This window comes from Eleutherodactylus coqui, chromosome 8, assembly GCF_035609145.1.
Source record: "Eleutherodactylus coqui strain aEleCoq1 chromosome 8, aEleCoq1.hap1, whole genome shotgun sequence".
Lineage (NCBI taxonomy): Eukaryota > Metazoa > Chordata > Amphibia > Anura > Eleutherodactylidae > Eleutherodactylus > Eleutherodactylus coqui.
In genome coordinates this window covers 198,899,125-198,919,291 of record NC_089844.1, presented here as the reverse complement: position 1 = coordinate 198,919,291, position 20,167 = coordinate 198,899,125, and the positions used below count along the sequence as shown (strand labels likewise).

Here is a 20,167-nt window from a genome sequence, read left to right as displayed (position 1 = left end):
GGGCAGTCATATGGTCTCTATGGTGGCAGGAGGTCAGTGGGGCAGTGATATGGTCTGCATGGTGGCAGGAGGTCAGTGGGGCAGTGATATGGTCTGTATGGTGGCAGGAGGTCAGTGGGGCAGTCATATGGTGTGTATGGTGGCAGGAGGTCAGTGCGGCAGTGATATGTTCTGTATGGTGGCAGGAGGTCAGTGCGGCAGTCATATGGTCTCTATGGTGGCAGGAGGTCAGTGGGGCAGTGATATGGTCTGTATGGTGGCAGGAGGTCAGTGGGGCAGTGATATGGGCTGTATGGTGGCAGGAGGTCAGTGGGGCAGTGATATGGGCTGTATGGTGGCAGGAGGTCAGTGGGGCAGTGATATGGGCTGTATGGTGGCAGGAGGTCAGTGGGCAGTGATATGGGCTGTATGGTGGCAGGAGGTCAGTGGGGCAGTGATATGGGCTGTATGGTTGCAGGTTGGTCAGTGGGGCAGTCATATGGTCAGTATTGCAGCTGGAGGTCAGTGGGGCAGTCATATGGTCATTATTGCAGCAGGAGGTCAGTGTGGCAGTCATATGGTCTGTATGGTGGCAGGAGGTCAGTGGGGCAGTCCTATGGTCAGTATTGCAGCAGGAGGTTAGTGGAGCAGTCATATGATCTGTATGGTGGCAGGAGGTCAGTGGGGCAGTCATATGGTCTGTATGGTGGCAGGAGGTCAGTGGGGCAGTCATATGGTCTGTATGGTGGCAGGAGGTCAGTGGGGCAGTCATATGGTCTGTATGGTTGCAGGAGGTCAGTGGGGCAGTCATATGGTGTGTATGGTGGCAGCTCGTCAGTGGGGCAGTCATATGGTGTGTATGGACGCAGGTCATCAATGTGGCTGTCATATGGTGTGTATGTTGGCAGGAGGTCAGTGGGGCAGTCATATGGTCTGTATAATGGCAGGAGGTCAGTGGGGCAGTCATATGGTCTGTATGGTGGCAGGAGGTCAGTGGGGCAGTCATATGGTCTGTATGGTGGCAGGAGGTCAGTGGGGCAGTCATATGGTCTGTATGGTGGCGGGAGGTCAGTGGGGCAGTCATATGGTCTGTATGGTGGCAGGAGGTCAGTGGGGCAGTCACATTGTATGGTGGCAGGAGGTCAGTGGGGCAGTCATATGGTCTGTATGGTGGCAGGAGGTCAGTGGGGCAGTCATATGGTGTGTATGGTGGCAGGAGGTCAGTGGGGCAGTCATATGGTCTGTATAGTGGCAGGAGGTCAGTGGGGCAGTCACATTGTATGGTGGCAGGAGGTCAGTGGGGCAGTCATATGGTGTGTATGGTGGCAGGAGGTCAGTGGGGCAGTCATATGGTGTGTATGGTCGGGAGGTCAGTGGGGCAGTCATATGGTCTGTATGGTGGAAGGAGGTCAGTGGAGCAGTCATATGGTCTGTATGGTGGCAGGAGGTCAGTGGGGCAGTCATATGGTCTGTATGGTGGCAGTAGGTCAGTGGGGCAGTCATATGGTCTGTACTGTGGCAGGAGGTCAGTGGGGCAGTCATATGGTCTGTACAGCAGCAGGTCAATGGGGCTTACATATGGCCTGTTTGTTCGCAGGAGGTCAGTGGGACAGTCATATGGTCTGTATGGTGGCAGGAGGTCAGTGGGGCAGTCATATGGTCTGTATGGTGGCAGGAGGTCAGTGGGGCAGTCATATGGTCTCTATGGTGGCAGGAGGTCAGTGGGGCAGTGATATGGTCTGTATGGTGGCAGGAGGTCAGTGGGGCAGTCATATGGTCTCTATGGTGGCAGGAGGTCAGTGAGGCAGTGATATGGTCTGTATGGTGGCAGGTCGTCAGTGGGGCAGTCATATGGTCTGTATGGAGGTAGGAGGTCAGTGTGGCCGTCATATGGTGTGTATGGTGGCGGGAGGTCAGTAGGGCAGTCATATGGTGTGTATGGAGGCAGGAGGTCAGTGTGGCCGTCATATGGTGTGTATGGTGGCAGGAGGTCAGTGGGGCAGTCATATGGTCTGTATGGTGGCAGGAGGTCAGTGGGGCAGTCATGTGGTCTGTATGGTGGCAGGAGGTCAGTGAGGCAGGGATATGGTCTGTATGGTGGCAGGAGGTCAGTGGGGCAGTGATATGGTCTGTATGTTGGCAGGAGGTCAGTGGGGCAGTCGTATGGTCTGTATATTGGCAGGAGGTCAGTGGGGCAGTCATATGGTCTGTATGGTGGCAGGAGGTCAGTGGGGCAGTCATGTGGTCTGTATGGTGGCAGGAGGTCAGTGAGGCAGGGATATGGTCTGTATGGTGGCAGGAGGTCAGTTGGGCAGTGATATGGTCTGTATGTTGGCAGGAGGTCAGTGGGGCAGTCATATGGTCTGTATATTGGCAGGAGGTCAGTGGGGCAGTCATATGGTCTGTATATTGGCAGGAGGTCAGTGGGGCAGTCATATGGTCTGTATGGTGGCAGGAGGTCAGTGGGGCAGTCATATGGTCTGTATGGTGGCAGGAGGTCAGTGGGGGAGTCATATGGTCAGTATTGCAGCAGGAGGTCAGTGGGGCAGTCATATGGTGTGAATGGTGGCAGGAGGTCAGTGGGGCAGTCATATGGTCAGTATTGCAGCAGGAGGTCAGTGGGGCAGTGATATGGTGTGTATGGTGGCAGGAGGTCAGTGGGGCAGGCATATGGTCTGTATGGAGGCAGGAGGTCTGTGGGGCAGTCATATAGTCTGTATGGTGGCAGGAGGTCAGTGGGGCAGTGATATGGTCTGTATGGTGGCAGGAGGTCAGTGGGGCAGTGATATGGTCTGTATGGTGGCAGGAGGTCAGTGGGGCAGTTATATGGTCAGTATTGCAGCAGGAGGTCTGTGGGGCAGTGATATGATCTGTATGGTGGCAGTAGGTCAGTGGGGCAGTGATATGGTCTGTATGGTGGCAGGAGGTCAGTGGGGCAGTGATATGGTCAGTATTGCAGCAGGAGGTCAGTGGGGCAGTCATATGGTCTGTATGGTGGCATGAGGTCAGTGGGGCAGGCATATGGTCTGTATGGTGGCTGGAGGTCAGTGGGGCAGTCATATGGTGTGTATGGTGGCAAAAGATCAATGGGGTAGTGATATGGTCTGTATGGTGGCAGGAGGTCAGTGGAGCAGTCATATGGTGTGTATGGTGGCAGGAGGTCGGTGGGGCAGTCATATGGTCAGTATTACAGCAGGAGGTCAGTGGGGCAGTCATATGGTCAGTATTGCAGCAGGAGGCAAACGAGGCAGTCATATGGTCTGTATGGTGGCAGGAGGTCAGTGGGGCAGTCATATGGTCAGTATGGTGGAAGGAGGTCAGTGGGGCACTCATATGGTCAGTATTGCAGCAGGAGGTCAGTGGGGCAGTCATATGGTGTGTATGGCGCCAGGAGGTCAGTGGGGCAGTCATATGGTCCGTATTGCAGCAGGATGTCAGTGGGGCAGTCATATGGTCCGTATTGCAGCAGGAGGTCAGTGGGGCAGTCATATGGTCTGTATGGTGGCGGGAGGTCAGTGGGGCAGGCATATGGTCTGTATGGTGGCAGGAGGTCAGTGGGGCAGTCATATGGTGTGTATGGTGGCAGGAGATCAATGGGGCAGTGATATGGTCTGTATGGTGGCAGGAGGTCAGTGGGGCAGTCATATGGTGTGTATGGTGGCAGGAGGTCAGTGGGGCAATCATATGGTCAGTATTGCAGCAGGAGGTCAGTGGGGCAGTGATATGGTCTGTATGGTGGCAGGAGGTCAGTGGGGCAATCATATGGTCAGTATTGCAGCAGGAGGTCAGTGGGCCAGTCATATGGTGTGTATGGTGGTAGGAGGTCTGTGGGGCCGTCATATGGTCTGTATGGTGGTAGGATGTCAGTGGGGCAGTCACATGGTCTGCATGGCGGAGGGGTCTCTGCATGCACAGTGTATTGTGGAGGTAATGTATCCATTGTTCCCATATAATCTTATTTCCCCCTATTTATACTTGAGTGATGTATTATATATAAGGGATGCACTATATACACGGTGCAGACAGGATCGCTGAGCAGAAGAACGATTTATAAAAAATCACTGATTACAGTTGTGTTTGTATTAGTTTGTAATCAGTATCTTCTACCACCAGGTGGCGACATTGCACTGCTGAGGCACTCACTAGTACAATGCAATGGTGTGTTGCTGCCACCTAGTGTTTCTACACGGAATGTGGATTGTGTTTAATATATTACCGTGTATTTAATGTCAAAGCTGTTCTACAGGTCCCTCCCCTTTATGATGGCTCCTCCCCTTTGTAGAGGCTGCACCCCTCCATTTATGCATAGGACATATCAAACAATTTTGTCCTGTCAACAGTAGTTCACATTCTTGTAGTTTATAACTGTTTTGTCCTTACCATCATGTAAGTCATTTTTGCAGGAGGTGGCAGGAGGTCTGTGGGGCACTCATATGGTGTGTATGGTGGCAGGATGTTAGTGGGGCAGTCATATGGTCAGTATTGCAGCAGGAGGCAAACGAGGCAGTCATATGGTGTGTATGGTGGCAGGAGGTCAGTGGGGCAGTCATATGGTCTGTATGGTGGCAGGACGTCAGTGGGGCAGTCATATGGTCTCTATGGTGGCAGGGGGTCAGTGGGGCAGTGATATGGTCTGTATGATAGCAGGAGGTCAGTTGGGCAGTCATATGGTCAGTTTTGCAGCAGGAGGTCAGTGGGGCAGTCATATGGTGTGTATGGTGGCAGGAGGTCAGTGGGGCAGTCATATAGTCAGTATTGCAGCAGGTCGTCAGTGGGGCAGTCATATGGTGTGTATGGTGGCAGGAGGTCAGTGGGGCAGTGATATGGTGTGTATGGTGGCAGGAGGTCAGTGGGGCAGTCATATGGTCAGTATTGCAGCAGGAGGTCAGTGGGGCAGTCATATGGTCAGTATTGCAGCAGGAGGTCAGTGGGGCAGTCATATGGTCAGTATTGCAGCAGGAGGTCAGTGGGGCAGGCATATGGTCTATGGTGGCAGGAGGTCAGTGGGGCAGTCATATGGTCTGTATGGTGGCAGAAGATCAATGGGGCAGTGATATGGTCTGTATGTTGGCAGAAGGTCATTGGGGCAGTCTTATGGTCAGTATTGCAGCAGGAGGTCAGTGGGGCAGTCATATGGTGTGTATGGTGGCAGGAGGTCAGAAGGGCAGTCATATGGTGTGTATGGTGGCAGGAGGTCAGAAGGGCAGTCATATGGTCTGTATGGTGGCAGGAGGTCAGTAGGGCAGTCATATGGTCTGTATGGTGGCAGGAGGTCAGTGGGGCAGTCATATGGTCAGTATGGTGGCAGGAGGTCAGTGGGGCAGTCATATGGTCTTTATGGTAGCAGGAGATCAGTGGGACAGTCATATGGTCTTTATGGTAGCAGGAGGTCAGTGGGGCAGTCATTTGGTCTGTATGGTGGAAGGAGGTCAGTGGGGCAGTCATATGGTCATTATTGCAGCACGAGGTGTGTGGAGCAGTCATATGGTGTGTATGGTGGCAGGAGGTCAGTGGGGCAGACATATGTTCAGTATTGCAGCAGGAGGTCAGTGGGGCAGTCATATGGTCAGTATTGCAGCAGGAGGTCAGTCATATGGTCTGTATGGTGGCGGGAGGTCAGTGGGGCAGGCGTATGGTCTGTATGGTGGCAGGAGGTTAGTGGGGCAGTCATATGGTCTGTATGGTGGCAGGAGATCAATGGGGCAGTGATATGGTCTGTATGGTGGCAGGAGGTCATTGGGGCAGTCTTATGGTCAGTATTGCAGCAGGAGGTCAGTGGGGCAGTCATATGGTGTGTATGGTGGCAGGAGGTCAGAAGGGCAGTCATATGGTGTGTATGGTGGCAGGAGGTCAGTAGGGCAGTCATATGGTCTGTATGGTGGCAGGAGGTCAGTGGGGCAGTCATATGGTCAGTATGGTGGCAGGAGGTCAATGGGGCAGTCATATGGTCTTTATGGTAGCAGGAGATCAGTGGGACAGTCATATGGTCTTTATGGTAGCAGGAGGTCAGTGGGGCAGTCATTTGGTCTGTATGGTGGAAGGAGGTCAGTGGGGCAGTCATATGGTCATTATTGCAGTAGGAGGTGTGTGGAGCAGTCATATGGTGTGTATGGTGGCAGGAGGTCAGTGGGGCAGGCATATGTTCAGTATTGCAGCAGGACTTCAGTGGGGCAGTCATATGGTCTGTATGGTGGCGGGAGGTCAGTGGGGCAGGCGTATGGTCTGTATGGTGGCAGGAGGTTAGTGGGGCAGTCATATGGTCTGTTTGGTGGCAGGAGATCAATGGGGCAGTGATATGGTCTGTATGGTGGCAGGAGGTCATTGGGGCAGTCTTATGGTCAGTATTGCAGCAGGAGGTCAGTGGGGCAGTCATATGGTGTGTATGGTGGCAGGAGGTCAGAAGGGCAGTCATATGGTGTGTATGGTGGCAGGAGGTCAGAAGGGCAGTCATATGGTCTGTATGGTGGCAGGAGGTCAGTAGGGCAGTCATATGGTCTGTATGGTGGCAGGAGGTCAGTGGGGCAGTCATATGGTCAGTATGGTGGCAGGAGGTCAGTGGGGCAGTCATATGGCCTTTATGGTAGCAGGAGATCAGTGGGACAGTCATATGGTCTTTATGGTAGCAGGAGGTCAGTGGGGCAGTCATTTGGTCTGTATGGTGGAAGGAGGTCAGTGGGGCAGTCATATGGTCATTATTGCAGCAGGAGGTGTGTGGAGCAGTCATATGGTGTGTATGGTGGCAGGAGGTCAGTGGGGCAGGCATTTTGGTCAGTATTGCAGCAGGAGGTCAGTGGGGCAGTCATATTGTGAGGGGTTAATTCGTGTTTATGCTTTTCTAAAGAGAAAGATAAGTGTATTTCATCTTCTTAAGCTTAACCACAAATACGTGTAACGTTTGACGCTTTTAAAATGGACTACAAAGGCTCCATTTTGTCTCTTTGCTTGTCTGCTATAATACACATATATTTTGTATTAATTTCAACTTTCACTTGAGAAAAATGTTAGATTGCAGTTAGAATGATCCACCTGGAAATATTAATTGGATTACCACTAGGTTTCTGTCCTGTTCTTATCTTTAAACAATTCTAGTTGAAACTAACAAGCTTACAGGAATGTACCTCCCGATTACACCTACACAGAGGAAGACATACTGATAAGAGGCTGAGATGTTTTAAATCAATACATGTGCTTATTAATTGTAATTGTATCTGGCATAAAGCCACTTGCTTCATAGAAATGTATGAAGATTGAATACATTGTACATTAAACAGGCATTTCTTTGGTTAAAACATACGGTGTGGTATCCATTGAACTCCTCAGAGTATACTCGCAAGATTCAAACAGATTGGGAAGCAGACAGCATCAGCTGACGGGTCCTCTTGTGACCCCCCTAACATTACTTGGCGCCAGAACGTGGGGCAAAAGTTAACTTCTTACCTGCAGCCGATACCTGACGACCCTACCTGCCGACCAGCCGGACCAGAGGCCACGGGACCCCAGATCTACAAAACACCGGTGTAAGGTAAGCCCTTGACTTACCACTTCAGCTCTGGGCTCCCCTGACTTCGGTAACGTGTTGACAGGAGGTGAGTCGCTGCATCTTTATAGGACGCTACTGCCTGTTATTTACGGTGTTCTTAGTAACCGTGCTAGACGGAAGAACCCTTGTGTGTATATTGCCATGCTGTCTGCTGTAGAAATTATTGCTTTTTGCCGCACTCATAATGTTAGCTGTAATTTGTAATAAGATTACTAAAAGCCGCCCAGCAAGGCAAGCTGTGGTCCTTCCTCTATCCCCGTAAGAAGTAAAGATATTGCGAATGAATATCCTGCCTGTTGCGGACGTAGCAGAAGGGACTGAAAAGTCCATAAGTATTTCTGCCAGTTGCGGACTCGCAGAAGAGAAGTATCCTGCCAATACTTGGCAGGAGGGCCCTAAATAAATATCCTGCCCGTTGCGGACGTGGCAGAAGGGACTGAAAAGTCCATAAGTATCCTGCCAGTTGCGGACTCGGCAGTAGGGACAATAGTGGTAAATCGAGAGCTAAGTCCATAGTTAGAATGGGGTCCGACCAGTCTCAGACTTTCTTGACACCCATTGAAATAATAAGATTGGGGAAAGGGAAGGACATTTGTAGGCAAGCCTATAAAATATATCAACAGATAGGACTTAAAAAGAACAGACAATATAGAAAACAGCTAGAGAATGTAGTAAGTTGTTGAGAAAAGCAGGTGTTTAGAATTTTGGGAACCTTAGACCAACGAGTTTGGGAAAGATTCAGAGATAGTCAAAGGTTGGATAAAAGTAAGCTAGACAGATGGATTGAGGCAAGTGTAGATACGGCAGTTATCAGAGAAAGGGAATCCTTTATAGCATGGGTCCCCAACTCCAGTCCTCAGGGACCACCAACAGGTCATGTTTTCAGGATATCCTATGGTAATAACACCTGTGGCAATGTCTGAGGCACCGACAATAATTACATCACCTGTGCAACACTGAGGAAATCCTGAAAACATGACCTGTTGGTGGTCCCTGAGGACTGGAGTTGGGGAACCCTGCTTTATAGTCTGTGTTCCTTTGGGACATAAAGCAAGTTCATGCAGAATCTGTTGACAATTATGTGACAAATAACCATCATTGTTTGTCTTGTATGTCTTGATGTTATGTAATCTAATCTTTGTTGTACGTCTTAGTCTCCGTCATACAAGTGTAAGAAAGTGTAAGAAAGTTATACCCTCCTCACGGCTGTGGGGGCTTTTAAGAATACAAGGGTTAAAAATGCTGCCATGTCAAAAGCGCTTAGCATGTTGTCTTTTCTATGTGTTTAACTATTCCCCTGCCGTCCGTGTTTGATAGTCTGTGCAGAGAAATATACCTCTTGTTGTTGCTAATGATTGGTGTTGTTTGGAGTCTGAATGTTCTGGACACTTTCTAGAGTCTTGGTTGTTGTTCTATTTCATAGAGAGATAAAATTCAAGGTCATAGAAAGAAAGATGTTGATGAAATAAGAAACTTGTAATGAATTACATAAATTAATTGTCTTGAAAGTGGAAAGCATGTAGGGATTTTGAGGTATGTTTTTGCTTTTTGGGTAAATGTCAGTTCTGTGATTGGTTGGATGTCTGTATCACTGCTGAATGCTGTTAGTACTGTACTGTCTCTGAGAGAATGTTCTGCAGGGGCTTGTTGTAATTCATGTCTTTTGTTATTTGTACTGATATCTTACAAGCCTTATCTGCATCCATCAAATTCTCACCAGATGGATCGGTACTAGAGATGAGCGAACGTACTCGTCCGAGCTTGATACTCGTTCGAGTATTAGCGTGTTCGAGATGCTCGTTACTAGAGGCGAGCACCACTCGATGTTCGAGTTACTTTCACTTTCATCTCTGAGACGTTAGCGCGCTTTTCTGGCCAATAGAAAGACAGGGAAGGCATTACAACTTCCCCCTGCGACGTTTAAGCCCTATACCACCCCCCTGCAGTGAGTGGCTGGCGAGATCAGGTGTCACCCGAGTATATAAATCGGCCCCTCCCGCGGCTCGCCACAGATGCATTCTGACATAGCTCAGGGAAAGTGCTGCTGATGGTGGAGCTGCTATAGGGAGAGTGTTAGGAGTGATTTTAGGCTTCAAGAACCCCAACGGTCCTTCTTAGGGCCACATCTGACTGTGTGCAGTACTGTTGAGGCTGCTTTTTGCAGTGTTGCACTTTTTTTTTTTTTTGTATATCGGCCATGCAGAGCATTGCGTCCTAAGTCTGCAGTAATTTTACATAGTCCAGGGCCAGTAGTGGTGAGGCAGGGACAGTGAAAGTGATATACTGTGTATATAGGCAGTGGGCTTTTCCAAAAACATTTGTGAAAAAACATTCTATTTGGGCTGCTGTGACCGTCCTGAGTGTACTGCGTCTTTGCTGGGGGTAGTAGTCCTAATTAATACGCAGCCAGCTAAGTGTTAGAGCAGTCTTGCGCAAAATTCTTTCCTGGCTCTGCTGTGCGTTACACATCACCGCTGTCATCCTCTCCAGAGGGAAACAGTCTGCAGTAATTTTACATAGTATAGGGCCAGTAGTGCTGAGGCAGGGACAGTGAAAAAGGTGAAAGAGATATACTGTCTATATAGGCAGTGGACTTGTTCCAAAGAATTTGGGGAAAAAAAATCTATTTGGGCTGCCTGTGACCGTCCTCAGTGTACTGCGTCTCTGCTGGGGGTAGTAGTCCTAATTAATAAGCAGCCAGCTAAGTGTTACAGCAGGCTTGCGCAAAATTCTTTCCTGGCTCTGCTGTGCGTTCCGTAAACGAAGTCAGCCTCCAACCACAGGCCAATAAGCGGCACATTTAATTACAGCATTCTGTTTCTGCACTACTGGTAATACACCATGCTGAGGGGTAGGGGCAGGCCTAGAGGACGTGGACGCGGGCGAGGACGCGGAGGCCCAAGTCAGGGTGTGGGCACAGGCCGAGCTCCTGATCCAGGTGTATCGCAGCCGACTGCTGCGGGATTAGGAGAGAGGCACGTTTCTGGCGTCCCCACATTCATCTCACAATTAATGGGTCCACGCGGTAGACCTTTATTAGAAAATGAGCAGTGTGAGCAGGTCCTGTCGTGGATGGCAGAAAGTGCATCCAGCAATCTATCGACCACCCAGAATTCTGCGCCGTCCACTGCTGCAACTCTGAATCCTCTGGCTGCTGCTCCTCCTTCCTCCCAGCCTCCTCACTCTATTACAATGACACATTCCGAGGAGCAGGCAGACTCCCAGGAACTGTTCTCGGGCCCCTGCCCAGAATGGGCGGCAATGGTTCCGAATCCTCTCCCACTGGAGGAGTTTGTCGTGACCGATGCCCAACCTTTGGAAAGTTCCCGGGGTCCGGGGGATGAGGCTGGGGACTTCCGGCAACTGTCTCAAGAGCTTTCAGTGGGTGAGGAGGACGATGACGATGAGACACAGTTGTCTATCACTCAGGTAGTAGTAATTGGAGTAAGTCCGAGGGAGAAGCGCACAGAGATTCGGAGGAAGAGCAGCAGGACGATGAGGTGACTGACCCCACCTGGTTTGCTACGCCTACTGAGGACAGGTCTTCAGAGGGGGAGGCAAGGGCAGCAGCAGGGCAGGTTGCAAGAGGCAGTGCGGTGGCCAGGGGTAGAGGCAGGGCTAGACCGAATAATCCACCAACTGTTTCCCAAAGCGCCCCCTCGCGCCATGCCACCCTGCAGAGGCCGAGGTGCTCAAAGGTCTGGCAGTTTTTCACTGAGAGTGCAGACGACCGACGAACAGTGGTGTGCAACCTTTGTCGCGCCAAGATCAGCCAGGGAGCCACCACCACCAGCATGCGCAGACATATGATGGCCAAGCACCCCACAAGGTGGGACGAAGGCCGTTCACCGCCTCCGGTTTGCACCGCTGCCTCTCCCCCTGTGCCCCAACCTGCCACTGAGATCCAACCCCCCTCTCAGGACACAGGCACTACCGTCTCCTGGCCTGCACCCACACCCTCACCTCCGCTGTCCTCGGCCCCATCCACCAATGTCTCTCAGCGCACCGTCCAGCCGTCGCTAGCGCAAGTGTTGGAGCGCAAGCGCAAGCGCAAGTACGCCGCCACGCACCCGCACGCTCAAGCGTTAAACGTGCACATAGCCAAATTTATCAGCCTGGAGATGCTGCCGTATAGGCCTGTGGAAACGGAGGCTTTCAAAGGTATGATGGCGGCGGCGGCCCCGCGCTACTCAGTTCCCAGTCGCCACTACTTTTCCCGATGTGCCGTCCCAGCCCTGCACGACCACGTCTCCCGCAACATTGTACGCGCCCTCACCAACGCGGTTACTGCCAAGGTCCACTTAACAACGGACACGTGGACAAGCACAGGCGGGCAGGGCCACTATATCTCCCTGACGGCACATTGGGTGAATTTAGTGGAGGCTGGGAAAGAGTCAGAGCCTGGGACCGCTCACGTCCTACCCACCCCCAGAATTGCGGGCCCCAGCTCGGTGGTGGTATCTGCGGCGGTGTATGCTTCCTCCACTAAACCACCCTCCTCCTCCTCCTACGCAACCTCTGTCTCGCAATCAAGATGTGTCAGCAGCAGCACGTCGCCAGGAGTCGGTGTCGCGCGGCGTGGCAGCACAGCGGTGGGCAAGCGTCAGCAGGCCGTGCTGAAACTACTCAGCTTAGGAGAGAAGAGGCACATGGCCCACGAACTGCTGCAGGGTCTGACAGAGCAGACCGACCGCTGGCTTGCGCCGCTGAGCCTCCAACCGGGCATGTTCGTGTGTGACAACGGTCGTAACCTGGTGCCGCCATTGACTTGAATGGGTTTGTTTGCATAAATGCATCTGGTGTCCACGGGCGTGATGCTGGCGGTAAATCGCTGGCAAATCACGCTGTCTGAAGCTTTCGCGAATAGTTGTGATTCTCCATGGTCAGCCTAGCTGTCAGATAGGTTGACAGGGGAGATCCGTCTACCGTTTCCTGCGGCGACCGCAATGCCCGTGGACAGGCAGCCTAAGCTGCTTGACACATGGTGATTTCCACACTGGTGTAGAAGACTGGGGCAGGCAGAATAGAGAAGCTTCCTGGTCTGGGTCGGGTGCAGGGGCTATTTAGGAGGCTGTCGGCAGGGCGGGTTTCCCTAGGATGGGTGCAGGGGCTACTTAAGCCCCCGGCAGGGCAGGTGCCTTCTGGATGGCTGCAGGAGCTACTCGGGAGGCTGCCGGCAGGGCGGGTTCCTCCTGGTCAGCTGCTGAGCACCCTTGGCGGTGAGTGACATGCCAGCCGTTTCCTCCAGTACGGCTGAGCTGTGTCCATGGTGTGCTTGATGGCAGGAGACGTACCTGGCTTGGTGTGGAATTATCTCTCTAGCATAACTGCACTTAACAACAAAAGTTACAGACTGTTTTCAATAACTGAAGTCGTAGAGCAGTAACCCATGACTATTGGCACCGTGCACAGTGTCAATTCCCACAACTCCTCTAATTACCATTGACAACGGGGACCTTCACATGACCATGCTCAATAGATGTTGACTCTTTACAGGTACCACTTGGGTGAGCAAGGTTGTGGACTTAATGCTCCAAAATGGAGATGTTGCAAAAAGCCAACGTGGAGCCATATTTGAGCGGGTGCCCTTTCTGGAGTATGCGGTGCCTGACATGTCGTCAGGTAAGTGGTGCCAATAAAGTTATTTTACAGTGTTTTTTGGGGTTTGAATTTCCCAATAAATGAGCAGGTAACACCAAAACCTTAATGAACCATCGGCCTTGTAGGAGTCCATGTCTTATGTTGTCATCACATTCCTTCATACATAAGTCCAACTTGTCACCTCTTCCTCAGGAACGGAGATCCTTGATGCTATGGACTCTCCCCGCGTGATTAAAACTCATTTACCCGTGCACCTCCTGCCAAGCAGCTTCTGGTAGAAGAAGTCCAAGGTAGTGAGTTCTTTGTAGACCACAGCTGATCTCACTGGAGTCTGGTTTGATATGGAGTCTTGATTTCCTTCACTTTGGTGTGAATCCCCGTTTTTCCTCCCCTTATAGCCAGGTCTTTTACATTTTCCCTCCCATGCTATAATGGCTGGCCTATAACTCTTGCTGTAGTTCTTGATTTATCAGTATAGAAGGCTTGTATGATGAGGTCTACCTCTCTCTAGATAACAGGCTGGTCCATATAACAGGTCGGTCTTTCCTTCTTTACAGCCTGATTCTTTTGCTATCTGTCTTCCCTTAGAACCTGGTCTGTTTTTTTGCAGTGCCTATTGGAAGAGTCTGGTCCATTTCTTGCTTGAGCAAAATCTGTCTTGTAGAGTTTGGTCCCCCTACTACAATGTATCCAGGTCTATTGGACTTGCTGTAGAACCTAATCTGCCTACTTGCCTGCAAACAGCCTATATAAAGAGTTGCACAGTCTCTTTTTCCCTTTAAAGCAGGGGTGTCAAACTCCTTTTCACCGAGGGCCACATCAGGCTTATAGTGACCTTCAAAGGGCCGATTGTAAGACAGTATAGTGAGGTCCTGTTCACACCAGCGTATTTGCGTACAAAATATGCAGTGAATAGAAGCCATTGATTTCAATGAGTCATTCACATGAATATAGATTTTCACAAAGCATGACCTATTATGTTACATACTACGTACCGCAATAGGCCATTAAAGTGAATGGGCCGCGCAAATACATGGTGAATGCGCAGGAAACCTGTGTATTCACTGCTTATTTGCGCACCATTTCAGTGGGCCCATCTGCGTGTTTTTTTTTTCTCTATTGTGGAAATACGCAGTGTATTTGTACGACCGAAACACTATTACGCCCTCGTGAACGAGCCCTAATGGTGACACACTCACCTCCCTCTCCCCCCTATAGTGGTCGCAGTAGTCATAGTGACTCTCATAGTAGCCCCAGTAGTAACAGGGTACCCCCACAGTAATAGTAACCCCCCATAGTAATAAATCCCCGTCAGTAATATTAACCCCATAACAATATTAACCCCAACCCATATACTTCCTCCTTGCTGTCAGCACCGCTCCTCCTCTGCTCGCACTGAGCCTGGATGCACACTGACGTCAGCGTGTAGCCTGGCACACTTCCTCCCTGAGTCCTCTCCTGCGGAACTGAGGAGCAGAGGACTCAGGGGAGGAGGATCCTGCCTGCACACTGACGTCAGAGTGTGCGCCAGAATCAGCGCTGCCAACGTGATTTCCAGTGGGGAGCTACAGCACCCCAGCTGGTAATCACTACAGTGGTGAGCGTCTGTCGGCACGCCGCGAGCCACATAAAATGAGGCAGCGGTCCTTGTGTTTGATACCTGTGCCTTAAAGGCACTGTTTTGTTTTGTTTTTTGCTTCTCCAACTTACAAAAAATCTTAACTCTTATTTTTCCAACAATGTGGCTGTCTGAGGGCTTATTTTTGTGGGGCAAGTTATATTTTTCAATTCTACTATTTTTAATGTATCATTCACATTAATGTAAACATTTATATATGGTGTAAAATGGAAGAAGACACTATTTCAATATCTTTGGTGGGAGGGAATTGTTTTTACAGTGTACACACAGCGGCAAAAATTACATGATAACTTTATTCCATGGGTCAGTAGGATTACGACGATACCAAATTTATACATATATAATTTTATTTTTTATTATTTTTTACGACTTTTTGATCACTTCATTAAGTTTCTACTTGGAGATGGGATGACCAATAGAAGTGCAATTTTGCCTTTTTTTATTTATTAGTATTTAAATGTTTATTATGTTCACCATGTAGTGTTGATGTGAGGAGAGAGAACAGACCCCAACTTCTTAAAAAAAAAAAAAGCAGGTACCCATTCACAATACAGGTGTTTTTCTATGCGGCCATCCGACTCTAGGATCACCGCACAGAGGTGCTTGATTGTGACACCCATGCGTATGTGGGGTGTATCTAGGCTAAGCCTTTTCTGGAGTAACTGCCTGCCAAAGAGTCTGTGGGGGGACTCCTTACCCCCCCCCCCCTCCTCCTCTGGACTGTATTGATCCTGTGTATCCTCCCTACCTCTGAGCTATAGCCTGTCAGTACGTCAAGTGACTTGTACCTGTAATACCTGTTCAAGTCTTTTTTCAGGTAAAAGTTATACTGGGCCTTAACTGTTCCTAAGGACTCGAGGTTATATATCTATATCTTTCTCTGTGTTTATTACTCCGCCGCATAGAATAATGGTATGTGGGAACGGTTGCATCACAAGTGATATCTACTACAACACCCACACACACCACTATCATCCCCTTTATTGGCACTCCCAGCCAAAGGAGTGTTGAAGCCTGGCATGCAATCTACACTGGCCTTGGCAGCATGTCATCCCTCCGGGACTAGAGCATGGCGAGTGACACGTCAGCACTTAACCTTCCCAGCTCTTCACGTTAGCCAGGTGCCCAGGGTCACCCCTCTGGAGTGTTGCACAATCTCATCACTGTGGAGCCATTCGGGACACCCTAATGCCGATTGGGTCATTTGAATTCCGCTGTCAAAAGTGGTGTGACTGCTGCTTGCAGTTGTTGTGGATGGTGTCAGAGGCAGTTGGCCCTCGCTGTGTATGGAGCAGGATGGGCTCACCATCCATACAAACCCTGCTGCTGCTGGGCGTATATGTATGCCATCTAGTGTCAAGGAGTTAAGGTGGTCATACACGTTCAATAGCTTTCTCCCCTCCTGTAGACCCTGATCACCCCCTGCTCCTATACCCAGGGCCATCTCTCTTGCGTAGAGCCTGGTTCATAACTCAATGTGTTCCCTCATCAGGCCGATCACATCTCTATCTCTAGTTCGCCCTCCTTTCATGGCAGAATCAGTAACTTCTTGTCGCCTTTTCTCCCTGCAGATAATTTACGTGGCTCGGAACCCTAAGGATGTATTTGTGTCATATTATCACTCTTATCGCATGTCCTATGTGCACCCAGATCCGGGGACGCTTGAAGAATATCCAGAAGATCCTAAAAGGAACAGGTACAAGTAATGTATCCTCTCATTATGCTGGTAGCATAAGGGTTAACTCCTATAGGGGTCTGTAGTAGGGGAACTGGACTGCAGCCTTCTCTGGTGCAAGGAAATGCTTCCTCTACCAAACACATACCAGTTACTAAACCGGTGGTCTGCAGCCTGTGAGACCCCCGCTGTTATAGAATTACGACCCTCAGCAGGCACCTTCTAGATGTCCTGTCCATGCTCATACTTGTCCTTTCTCCCATAGTTGCCTTTGGGCCATGGAGTGACCATGTGAAGTGCTGGTGGAAGATCAGACAGCAGAAGGACGTCCTCTACCTGTTCTACGAGGACCTGTTAGAGGTAGCAATAGATATTTACTCATCCTAGGTATCCATTGTGGATTAGATCCGAGTGCAGAGCACCCTGGAAATGACCAAGATAATGTTCACTTTATATTAGACAGACGGGGGTTAGCCAAATCAGTAGCTATATTGTGCACACCAGGGGCCGATTACGGTTACCAAGGGTCTTGGCCTGTCTGGAAACTGTGGACCCCCAAGGAGTCTAAAGTTCTATAATAATCTGATATTTACTACAGAGACAATACCAGAACCAAGCTCATTCCATAGATACGATAACAGAACCAAGATATCTACATACCAACCTCTAAACAAGAAAAAAAGGACCCACCATGATCACATAGTATCACCATATAGTAACTAATACCACCATAGTGTTACTAAAGTAAGACCACTGCAAAGATCAGTACTGCTAATAGTGAAACTATATAAGAGCCAAATAATACCGCCATACTGTTACTGAGAAAAATACTATACAAAGACCAATATTGCCGCTATATAGTGGTAGATATCTGCTCTAGACAGGCTCTCTGCAGACCATATCAGTAATTACAGTACCGTTACCTCTAATGATAACAGGTTATGTCCTCTCTGACTGGAGTTGTTCACTTTCCCTTTTCTTCTCCATCCGACCCAGAATACCAAGATGACTTTACCAATTCCCCATAATGTCCCCTCTGTGGCCCTGCTTCCTAGTAGTGTCCCTTCTAAGGCCCAGCTTCTTATTAATGCCCAAATTTGTAATATTGCCCCATCTATGGCCCTAATTCCTAGTTGTCCCCACTGTGGCCCCAGTTACTACTAGTGTCCCCTCTGTGGCCCCATCTGCTTATAGTGCCCCTTCTTTGATTCTGCTTACTAAAGTGCCCAGCCACCACCCAATACAGGCTTCAGCCTAACAATCCCACATGCGTTGCGCTGTCTGTTGCTTGATGCTGAGCGCTCTATGTAGAGTTTAACATGTCTCCTCTCTCCCGTCTCCTGCGGTCAGTACAGTGACCCAGGAAGCAGCAATGTTATAGCACCCCTGCTGCACAGTATGAAGGTACATTTAGTCACCGAGTAACCTTTGGTTTCATAGAATTGCACAGTCCCTGTTAGTAGTGATGGGCCGGCCGCTAACGAGCCGGCTCCTGTAAGTAAACGATGGGGGTGGGGGAAGTAGGACTTCATAGAGCGGTGCCACACACCCATAGATGCCGCTCTAAGCCCACATAACCTGCAATGATGACAGTTTTTTTCGCTTTTTGCTGAGCCAGATCATTTAGCTCAGTTCAACAAGAAGAAGACGCTCACTGTTCAACTAGTCCCAACTGGGGTCGTTGCTGCGCAGAAGAGAATTTCAAGTTATCCACTAACCACATGATAGGGAATAACTGATTAATGGGGGTCTCACCTCAATCTTGAGAACAGGACTCCCATGTCCTGTTCTCCTGTCCTTATGGGGATCGCTTCTCTCCCCGCAGTGACGTCACTCTGAATGCAGCATTGGCTGCTCATGTGCGGTCAGTACTCCATTCACTTCAATGGGGCTGATGGAAATACCCGAGCGAGAAGTGAATGTATCACTGGTATACTTATATGACCAGCGCTTCATTCAGTCTCTTCCTTACTGGGGGGTGCAGTAACATCGCACTGAGGAGGATGGGGGACATGAGACCCATCGATCAGCAAGTTACACTTTGCCCTGTGGATAGGGAATAACTTGAAATTCTTGTACAGCTCCTTTAATGATACTCTACAAATTCTGTGCAACTTTCTTACCCTTGACGTACCCTTGGATGAGGGGTTGAGGCGGTTTTCTAAACTTCTCCATCTGCTTGGTACAGGACTCAAAACGTGAGATCAGGAAGGTGATGAAGTACATGGGGAAGTATCTACCTGAGGATGTTCTGGAGAAGATCCACCAGCGTACAACCTTCAAGACCATGAAGGAAAACCACATGGCCAACTACAGCTCCATCCCGACCCATGTTATGGACCACGAGGTCTCTCCTTTCATGAGGAAAGGTACCGTCTATTTCCGCGTTACTATTAACTACTGATAGCGTGTTACTTATGGTCACTAAATCCTGCACTTCTGCCTTTCTAGGAATTTGCGGCGACTGGAAGAACCATCTCACTGTGGCTCACAATGAATTACTTGATGCCTGTTATAAGAGGGAGATGTCTGACACCGACCTGACCTTCCGCTTCGAGGTCTGAGTCAATGACCTGCTGACTGTCTCGCTTCCATTCCCAGTCTCTGCCCGCATTGCACATGGACAGACATCCTAAAGAATACTATTACTGCCCCATGACTTCTTATCACCTTTTCTTCTGTATTTACCCCGTTCCAAAAATAAAGACATTTCATGATTTATAGCAGTGGAGGAATACGTCTTCTGGCAGGTAAATGGCAGCCAATTTGTGTACGGGTCATTACTTAAAGTCTAGGCTGGGGGCGAGGAGGTAACAGTGCTGTCGGGCTTTCGGCACCTTAATGACCCCCACACCTGATTAGGTCTGTAGTGGAGATTACCTTCATCATTAATACACGCACTAGCTGTCTGATGCTGCGTGCGATGTGCACCGTATAGCTTTTTTACTCCTCCTCCTGGCTCCAGTGCTCGGAGTACAGCGAGTACCGGGGAGAGGAGGAGTAACGAAGCTATGCGTGTAACATTGCCAGACTGCTATTGTGTGTATTAATGATGAAGGTAATCTCCACCATGGATCAGATACCAGTTCTGGGGTGATAAAGGGAGTTCTGTTACTAGATGGGGCCACACAGAGGGTCCAATTATTAGGTGGGGCCACTAAGGGTGGATCTACGTAGCGGGATCCCTTTTACTAGATGGGCCTACACAGAGGGTCCAATTATTAGGCGGGACCACAGAGGGTGTCTCATTATAAAGGTGGGTCTACATAGTGGGATCTTTATTACCAAGTGGGGCCACATAGGGGATCCCTATTCCCGAGTGTCAGGAAACTACTGAATGTATGAATATTTAGATTCAATTTCATTTTAATTCCTTCAGTCAGGAGTATACAGTGTGTGATTCTTTCAGACATGACTTCTGAACCATCATTGTTGTGGACCGAGAGCCAAGGCAGATAGTCGTGTCTGGGGAGAGGTATTTATTGGTGTATGCACACACCAGAATCAACATGTTGAGTGTGTAGTTTGAGATATATCTTGTCTTGGGTAGAGAGACGTACAATGGATGGGGGTAAGTGGTGAGTCCCTATTACCTAGTGGGGCCATGCATAGGGGGGTAGTCCCTATTACCCAGTAGGGCCATGCATATGGTGAAGGGGGGTCCCTGTTATCGAGTGGGGCAATACATTGGGGGGGGGGGGGAGACCCTATTACCGAGTGGGGCCATGCATAT

At 49.7% G+C, this 20,167-nt stretch overlaps 1 pseudogene; it reads left to right on the top strand.

The window, feature by feature from the left end:
* LOC136577342 (sulfotransferase 1A1-like) overlaps positions 1–19,160 on the top strand; it is a 45,563-nt pseudogene extending 26,403 nt beyond the window's left edge.
* Positions 19,161–20,167: the final 1,007 nt, after the last annotated feature.